We start from the raw sequence: 8,882 nt of genomic DNA, 5'->3' as shown, positions 1-8,882 counted from the left end.
TATATAAAGACGATCACTGACTGTATATGAAGACGATCAGCGACTGTATATAAAGACGATCACTGACTGTATATAAACACGATCGGCGACTGTATATAAAGACGATCAGCGACTGTATATAAAGACATTCAGCGATTGTATATAAACACGATCGGCGACTGTATATAAACACGTTCGGCGACTGTATATAAACACGATCGGCGACTGTATATAAACACGATCGGCGACTGTATATAAAGACATTCAGCGATTGTATATAAACACAATCAGTGACTGTATATGAACACGACCAGTGACTGTATATGTCAGTAGTTTTTATTCTTGTTATGTTTTTTGTTATGTCAGTATATATAAAGGTTTGATTGAATAGATAACATGGGATAACATGGCAGAGAAGAGTGTGTTTTCCTGGAGAGGGATCAGGTTCCTCTAATCCCTGATCCAGATTCCACACACCAGGTTCTACATCATGTAGAAGACGTAACCGACTGTAACCAGGTTACTTAAACGCACCGTCCGCAGTCATGTAGAGCTGCGGCAGGCAGAGACGTAAAACGTAACAAGAATAAAAACTACTGTGTGTTTGTTCTGTGAATTGTTGATTATTACATTTGTCCTCTCGGCGGCTGAGGTCACAGACGGTGGATGGACCACTGATGTCTCACAGTGATGACCTCACAACCACGCAGCAGTCTTATTCTGAATATGTTGGTCCCAGATGTCCGGAGACTCAGATCAGAGTGTGTTCATCACAGTGAACGTGTCCAGTGTGTGTTCGTCACAGTGAATGTGTCCAGTGTGTGTTCGTCACAGTGAACGTGTCCAGTGTGTGTTCGTCACAGTGAACGTGTCCAGTGTGTGTTCGTCACAGTGAACGTGTCCAGTGTGTGTTCGTCACAGTGAATGTGTCCAGTGTGTGTTCGTCACAGTGAACGTGTCCAGTGTGTGTTCGTCACAGTGAACGTGTCCAGTGTGTGTTCGTCACAGTGAACGTGTCGCGTGTGTGTTCGTCACAGTGAACGTGTCCAGTGTGTGTTCGTCACAGTGAACGTGTCCAGTGTGTGTTCGTGTCCAGTGTGTGTTCGTCACAGTGAACGTGTCCAGTGTGTGTTCATCACAGTGAACGTGTCCAGTGTGTGTTCGTCACAGTGAACGTGTCCAGTGTGTGTTCGTCACAGTGAACGTGTCCAGTGTGTGTTCGTCACAGTGAACGTGTCCACTGTGTGTTCGTCACAGTGAACGTGTCCAGTGTGTGTTCGTCACAGTGAACGTGTCCAGTGTGTGTTCGTCACAGTGAACGTGTCGCGTGTGTGTTCGTCACAGTGAACGTGTCCAGTGTGTGTTCGTCACAGTGAACGTGTCGCGTGTGTCTTCATCACAGTGAACGTGTCCAGTGTGTGTTCGTCACAGTGAACGTGTCCAGTGTGTGTTCGTCACAGTGAACGTGTCCAGTGTGTGTTCGTCACAGTGAACGTGTCGCGTGTGTGTTCGTCACAGTGAACGTGTCCAGTGTGTGTTCGTCACAGTGAACGTGTCCAGTGTGTGTTCGTCACAGTGAACGTGTCCAGTGTGTGTTCGTCACAGTGAACGTGTCCAGTGTGTGTTCGTCACAGTGAACGTGTCCAGTGTGTGTTCGTCACAGTGAACGTGTCGCGTGTGTGTTCGTCACAGTGAACGTGTCCAGTGTGTGTTCGTCACAGTGAACGTGTCGCGTGTGTCTTCATCACAGTGAACGTGTCCAGTGTGTGTTCGTCACAGTGAACGTGTCCAGTGTGTGTTCGTCACAGTGAACGTGTCCAGTGTGTGTTCGTCACAGTGAACGTGTCGCGTGTGTCTTCATCACAGTGAACGTGTCCAGTGTGTGTTCGTCACAGTGAACGTGTCCAGTGTGTGTTCGTCACAGTGAACGTGTCCAGTGTGTGTTCGTCACAGTGAACGTGTCCAGTGTGTGTTCGTCACAGTGAACGTGTCGCGTGTGTGTTCGTCACAGTGAACGTGTCCAGTGTGTGTTCGTCACAGTGAACGTGTCCAGTGTGTGTTCGTCACAGTGAACGTGTCCAGTGTGTGTTCGTCACAGTGAACGTGTCCAGTGTGTGTTCGTCACAGTGAACGTGTCCAGTGTGTGTTCGTCACAGTGAACGTGTCCAGTGTGTGTTCGTCACAGTGAACGTGTCCAGTGTGTGTTCGTCACAGTGAACGTGTCCAGTGTGTGTTCGTCACAGTGAACGTGTCCAGTGTGTGTTCGTCACAGTGAACGTGTCCAGTGTGTGTTCGTCACAGTGAACGTGTCGCGTGTGTCTTCGTCACAGTGAACGTGTCCAGTGTGTGTTCGTCACAGTGAACGTGTCCAGTGTGTGTTCGTCACAGTGAACGTGTCGCGTGTGTCTTCATCACAGTGAACGTGTCCAGTGTGTGTTCGTCACAGTGAACGTGTCCAGTGTGTGTTCGTCACAGTGAACGTGTCCAGTGTGTGTTCGTCACAGTGAACGTGTCGCGTGTGTGTTCGTCACAGTGAACGTGTCCAGTGTGTGTTCGTCACAGTGAACGTGTCGCGTGTGTGTTCGTCACAGTGAACGTGTCCAGTGTGTGTTCGTCACAGTGAACGTGTCCAGTGTGTGTTCGTCACAGTGAACGTGTCCAGTGTGTGTTCGTCACAGTGAACGTGTCCAGTGTGTGTTCGTCACAGTGAACGTGTCCAGTGTGTGTTCGTCACAGTGAACGTGTCCAGTGTGTGTTCGTCACAGTGAACGTGTCCAGTGTGTGTTCGTCACAGTGAACGTGTCCAATGTGTGTTCGTCACAGTGAACGTGTCCAGTGTGTGTTCGTCACAGTGAACGTGTCCAGTGTGTGTTCGTCACAGTGAATGTGTCGCGTGTGTGTTCATCACAGTCACAGATGTTATCAGATGTGTAGGCTGCAGTTCTGAAAAAACTGAGGCGCAATTGTGCGTGTGTGTGTGTTTTTGTCCTTCCTGCCTCAGAAACACTCAGATATGTTGTTTGCGCAATAATTCAACACAAACAGGACGCAGGGTCAGAGGTCACTGGTAAGGAGTGGAGGGGGGGGGGGGTCATTTCTTTTTTTCAGTAGGAAGGAAAGTGAAAGTATAAATAAGATGAACAGCGGAGACAAAGGACAAAGAGTGATGGAGTCTAAACATCAGTGTGTTTAAGGTTAGGTTGGGTAGATGGCAACATTCTTCTTCAGGCTGTTTCAATAAGTAAGTCACTTACTTTATGTGTGTTAGTTTATGTGTCATCAGCAGTGTCGCATTCTTTGGCACTGATGAGTTCACGCACACACACACACGTATGTCAATCGAAAAACATTATTATTTTGATGAGTAAATTTGGTCTTAATGAAGCAGTCTGAACCTATGAAGGCCTTTTCTTAATTATGGATAATTGCAGAAGTGAAGAACATTCAGAAATTTTAATGTTTATCGTCCCTGGGTGGGCTTGAACCACCAACCTTTTGGATAACAGCCAAACGCGCCAACCAATTGCGCCACAGAGACATATATAGAGGAACATATATATATATATATACATACATATATATATATATATACACATATATATATATGTGTATATATATATATATATATATATACATATATATATATATATATATATATATACACTATATATACTGAATGACCAGTACCAGCAAAATCAACCAACAACATACCACAATTTCATTCAAAAACAAGATCAGTGTATTAACAAAATAGCAAATTTTTACGTGCGTATCCTTTAAATCTTAAATGTATAAGACAACACATCACAATTTGAAATTGTCTGAGTGCAGTGTCCCTATATGTATGTCTCCTGGCGAATAACATTGATATTTCTGAACATTCTTCCAATGGGCAATTATCCATGATTAAGAAAAGGCCTTCATTGTTTCAGACCGCTTCATTAAGACCAAGTTTACTCATCAAAATAATTAATATTTTTCGATTGACATACGTGTGTGTGTGCGTGAACTCATCAGTGCCAAAGAATGCGACAGCATATTAACAGAAAAAGCAACAATCATCAACACATAATCCACAAATCAAAGAGAGACAAAATAAAAAATGTTCCAAATCAAAATTCCACAAAATCACTTCTGTCAAAAGAAGAAATGGTCTGTCACACTAAACAAAAACCCTCAAACCAAAAATGTTTGAGTGTTACTCAAACATTTGTGAAGGAATGACCGGTTTGTGACTTTGTCAATCTGTCGCGTGGAGTCAGTTTTTCCCACAACTGAGTGAGATTCTGCAACATTGTGGGAACTGTTGTGTTTCTCTTGACCTCACAATGTAAAGTGCTTTGACATGTTGCGATTTGGCGCAATTCAAATAAAACTGAAAATTCTAATTGACCACTCGTGGTCCTGCAGTGGTAAATGGCCAAAAAAAAGCATTTTTCAGATAGACCACAATTGTAACAGCCATACACGTGGCCCTTTATTAGTCATGGCAGAGGCTGCCCTTGGGTTTTAATAACATTTCGTTTGTTAGTTATTGATCAGAAAAGTCAGATTAGCTTTGCCACTGCGAATGCCTGGATGTTGGCTTGAGTTCACACAGAATCGATTGTGTATCCTTGGTGTCCTGGATGTTGCATCTGAATTTTTTCATGCAGAATTTCACACAAGTGAAATCAGTTATTCAACAGTTGAAGTGTTGAATGCAGATGCGAAAAAATCACACATAATTTCAAAGCAAAAAAAAATTCTGTACTAGAAATTGAGTTCCTTTTTTAAATTTCAAAGTCTGGTGAGACAGATACGGTTCCATAGGCGTAGCTACTTGCTTAGGAAATGAGCTTGGGGATTTCGTCTGGGCCCCAGATCCTTGCAGTAAATGTAGTACAATGTGCAATAACTAAAGAGAAACTGAATAAATGACAACCATCTTCCGTTGTTTTACACATCAACATATTTACATGTTGTGGTTTTGCATAACATTAATTATTAGTCACTTTTGTTCTCGATCGTAATTGTTTTTCATCGACATGTTAACCTCGTGATGTCTTGATTCACTGACGTCACACCGCTGGCGATCATTTTTTTTACAAGTACAACATATTCTTCAGGGTGTTTTAATTTTGAAAGTCAATGACTTCATGTGTGTTCCTTTATGGGCTGTCAGCAGTGTCTCATCCTCCCTGTCAACATTAATCATTTTGATAAGAACTTAATGAAGCAGTCTGAAACTATGAAGGCATTTTGTTGAGGGATAAATGCAGAACCAAAGGCAACAAAGTCTGCAGGATTAATTAGCTGTGATGATCTAATATATTAAATCACATCTCGTCCCTGGGTGGGCTCAAACCACCAACCTTTCGGTTAACAGCCAAACGCGCTAACCCAATTGTGCCACAGAGACGGACAATCTGAAATGTTGCACACAGACACTTTGCCAGACATGTTTTTTCCCTCAACTGAGTGAAATTCTGCAACAAAGTTTTATTCCTCAAGTGTCACCAAGTGCTTCTCATTGTGGGAACCGTTGTGTTTCTCTGTGATATTGGTCTTGACCTCTTATAGACATGTAGTTTGTCCAGTAGAAAAGCTGATGAACATGTGACATGTATGTTTACAGTATGTGGACTGGAGCAAAATATAATCTGCAAGGATTAAAAAGAAATTAAAGGTTTTATGACATGAGATTCATTCACATTTCGTAAATTCTATTCAAGATTTTAATAGTGATAAATAATTAGTATATATTGGATGTGTCTATAGTTAATTTGACATCACATAGTCGTCAGAAAATGCAAAATAATTTAAAATTGAAATGCATGGTGACTCTGATTTGAAACAGTTACACATTTAGAATATTTCCACAACACTGCAGAACCACGTTTTTTCATGAAATACATTCATGCCCCGCATATTTGATTTGCAAAAGAGAAAATAAACACACGAGAAGGATTTAAAGAATTTTTATTTATCATAATAATATTGCATGTTACTGAACATTTAGGCCCATATCACTCTAGGGGACAACATGGGGAGTTAGAGAGAAGGGTGTGTGTGTGCGTGCGTGTGTGTGTGTGTGTGTGTGTGTGCTTGCGCGTGACTAATAATTAATGTTATGCAAAACCACAACATGTAAATATGTTGATGTGTGAAAAGTGAAGATTCGTCTTTGTGTCATTTATTCAGAATTCTCTCTAGTTTTTGCACATAGTACTACATTTACTGTAACCTCGAATCCTCGTTCCCGACACAGCGTGACCGCGCGTTGAGGACTCGGCACCTTGCTCGTACCACGGCGGTGACGTCACTGAGAGAAATAGGACTTTTCTGGGCTTTGGAAAAGTTTTACAAAGATTAAAACTCCATGACTTAAATCTATACAATACAAAGACTAATAAAGGAGCACGTGTACGGCTGGGGATATCTTGTCAACAGTTTTACAGGAGACTCTTTTACAATTGTGGTCTATAGGATAAATGTTTTTTTGTGCCGCAAGGGATTTTTGTTACCGAGACCTTTCCGACTGTCAATATACACAATGTATATATTTCTCCAAGTGACCAATGTGCGCCATCTGTCTCTGTGGCGCAATTGGTTAGCGCGTTCGGCTGTTAACCGAAAGGTTGGTGGTTCGAGCCCACCCAGGGACGACACACTTTTATGCTTTTCGTGACACAATTGTATCGTTATTGTTCCTCGTTTCGTTATTACAGTGTTGGATCACTCTGAACGCAGCCATCTTTACTTGCAGTGTCTTGATACATTGGATCCTAACCGCTCAAAAATCTTCAACACGTCAGCGCCTCATCTCATTTTTAATTTCCATTTTTGCTGAATGAAAATAAAGCGGGCACGTGCCCATAGAGTGCAGTACGCTGCGCTGACCGGATGTGATGAAATGAGTTTTGGTCAAATTTCAGCCTCACTTTATCAAATTAAACAGACATTTGTCTAAACGTTCATTTAGGTTTTGAAGGAGAATTAAACACCTCACCTTCATTTACACTCAAAACTGAAATAAACCCGTTTGTGTTTGTGGATATATTTGTCAATTAAGACTGACTAACCCTTTAATGAACTTAAAAAGATTTACACAGACCAGTTCAATTATTATTTCCTGCAGCCTACCAATGGTAATAATATTAAAATACATGTTTTAAACTAGCGTCATAATGTGGGATGTGTAGCCTACTGCAGCAAACTACATATTATTTATGACCAGCACTGAATTAATCAAAGCAAGTAGATATCAGGACATTCAGCAAATTACTTCATCTCATTTTCTTGATTTAGAATATGTTAAAAAAATATAAAAAAATTATTCATACGTTTAATAAATCAACTGCTCTTCTCATATTTCCAAAACACACCAACGGCATACTGATATTAATAGGAACCAATAACTGATATTAATGTTAACCTTATACAATATCATTTCACAAGGAAAATTAATGCTGCAAGCAGCGTTGTGCGGGCCAGAGTACCAATGTGTGCGATGGATGCAATCGCAGGTAGACCTGTGAGGCGGAGGAACACCCCCCATCATGTAGCCACATTAATCTTTGCCGCCTATGGCTTTCAACGGTCTTTCATAACCTTTCATCAGCGTTGCTTGCGAGACTAGCATGTCCAGAAAAAATGTTCCTACACACATGAGAAGGTATTTCTGTCCAAAAATTGCCAAATTCGCACACTGAAATCAAAATGGCCGACTTGCTGTTGGTCTGATGTCATGGCTCTCAGAAGCCAGGGCGGGACCGTTATCAAGGCTGTAAATGTTGGGTCAAATGTTCCTTGTACCTTTGATGTACCTCTGATCAGTGGCGACTTCCTGTTAAATGGCAACGGATCGCGAAAGGCCATGTCTTTGCCACATCGTCACGGCAAGGGCCTCTGAAGAAAACACAGGATTTTGATGACTTTTGATCCCATCGGTCTCGAGGTGACACACCCCAAAATAGAAGTTGCTCATGCAAAATCTGTCGGAGGAGTTCGTAAAAGTATGATGTGGAAAAATGCCCAAATTCCGGTTGGTCAAAGGTCATGGCTGCCAAAGCCTTTTATTTAGGTCCTGACATGTTACACGTGCTCGCCGAATTTCGTTCATTTCGACGAAAATTTCATCTATGTCGATTTTTTTTGCAATTTTGTAGGTGGCGCTATTGAATCATTTTGCACAGCTCATGGCCGAGACCCCTAAAATATCGTATTTTTCACTGGTTCTGATAACAACTTTTTTGAGTATGTGTAGCACCTCTAATAAGCGATTACATAATCTTTACGATCACAATAGGGCCCTAATTACCCTAACCCTAACAAAAGGTTAAACTTACATTTTCTAAAGAAATGGTCATTTTCAATGTGACACTTCACAATCTTTGCCTTGATGATGAAAAGGGAAGCACAGTCTCTGTTTCCATCGCCATTATATCATCACACTGATATTTGACCAGCTGCCTTGATCATAAGACCTGCTCCAACATTATTATGACAGAATAGTATTTTGGATTGTGATGATGTAAGTAAGTTAATGTGATCATGCAGCAGCAGAAACTTTAAAAGTTGATTTTGTTTCTGCTTTCCAGTCTTACACCTGGACCTCCATCCTGCTACTAAACCCCTCGGACCCCGATATGCCACGGCTTGTATCCCGAGAGGTTCCAGTACCAACCTCCTCCAGCAGCAGCTCCACCTCCTCCAGTGGCAGCTCCTCCTCAAGCTCCCCATCGCCATCCGCAACTGACACCCACTCTGGCTCCTCCCCAAACAGCTCCCGGAGCTCTCCCTGTGGACCTGGCTCCACCTCCTCCCTTCTTTTCTCCGTCAGCTCAACCTGTGACCCTAGACCCGCCTCCTCTAGCGCTCCACCTATCCCTTACCTGCCAGTGCAATACCGTGGAATCTGG

At 42.4% G+C, this 8,882-nt stretch overlaps 3 non-coding genes across 3 annotated transcripts; 1 reads left to right on the top strand and 2 right to left on the bottom strand.

The window, feature by feature from the left end:
• Positions 1–3,443: 3,443 nt before the first annotated feature.
• On the bottom strand, positions 3,444–3,517 carry trnan-guu. Its single transcript has one exon. It is a non-coding gene; the product is annotated as a tRNA-Asn (tRNA).
• Positions 3,518–5,305: 1,788 nt separating this feature from the next.
• trnan-guu lies at positions 5,306–5,380 on the bottom strand. Its single transcript has one exon. It is a non-coding gene; the product is annotated as a tRNA-Asn (tRNA).
• A 1,172-nt stretch (positions 5,381–6,552) lies between these two features.
• trnan-guu lies at positions 6,553–6,626 on the top strand. The gene has a single exon. It is a non-coding gene; the product is annotated as a tRNA-Asn (tRNA).
• Positions 6,627–8,882: the final 2,256 nt, after the last annotated feature.

This window comes from Scophthalmus maximus, chromosome 14, assembly GCF_022379125.1.
Source record: "Scophthalmus maximus strain ysfricsl-2021 chromosome 14, ASM2237912v1, whole genome shotgun sequence".
NCBI lineage: Eukaryota > Metazoa > Chordata > Actinopteri > Pleuronectiformes > Scophthalmidae > Scophthalmus > Scophthalmus maximus.
Note: the sequence above shows the minus strand (reverse complement) of the source record. Positions and strands in the feature narration are given on the sequence as shown.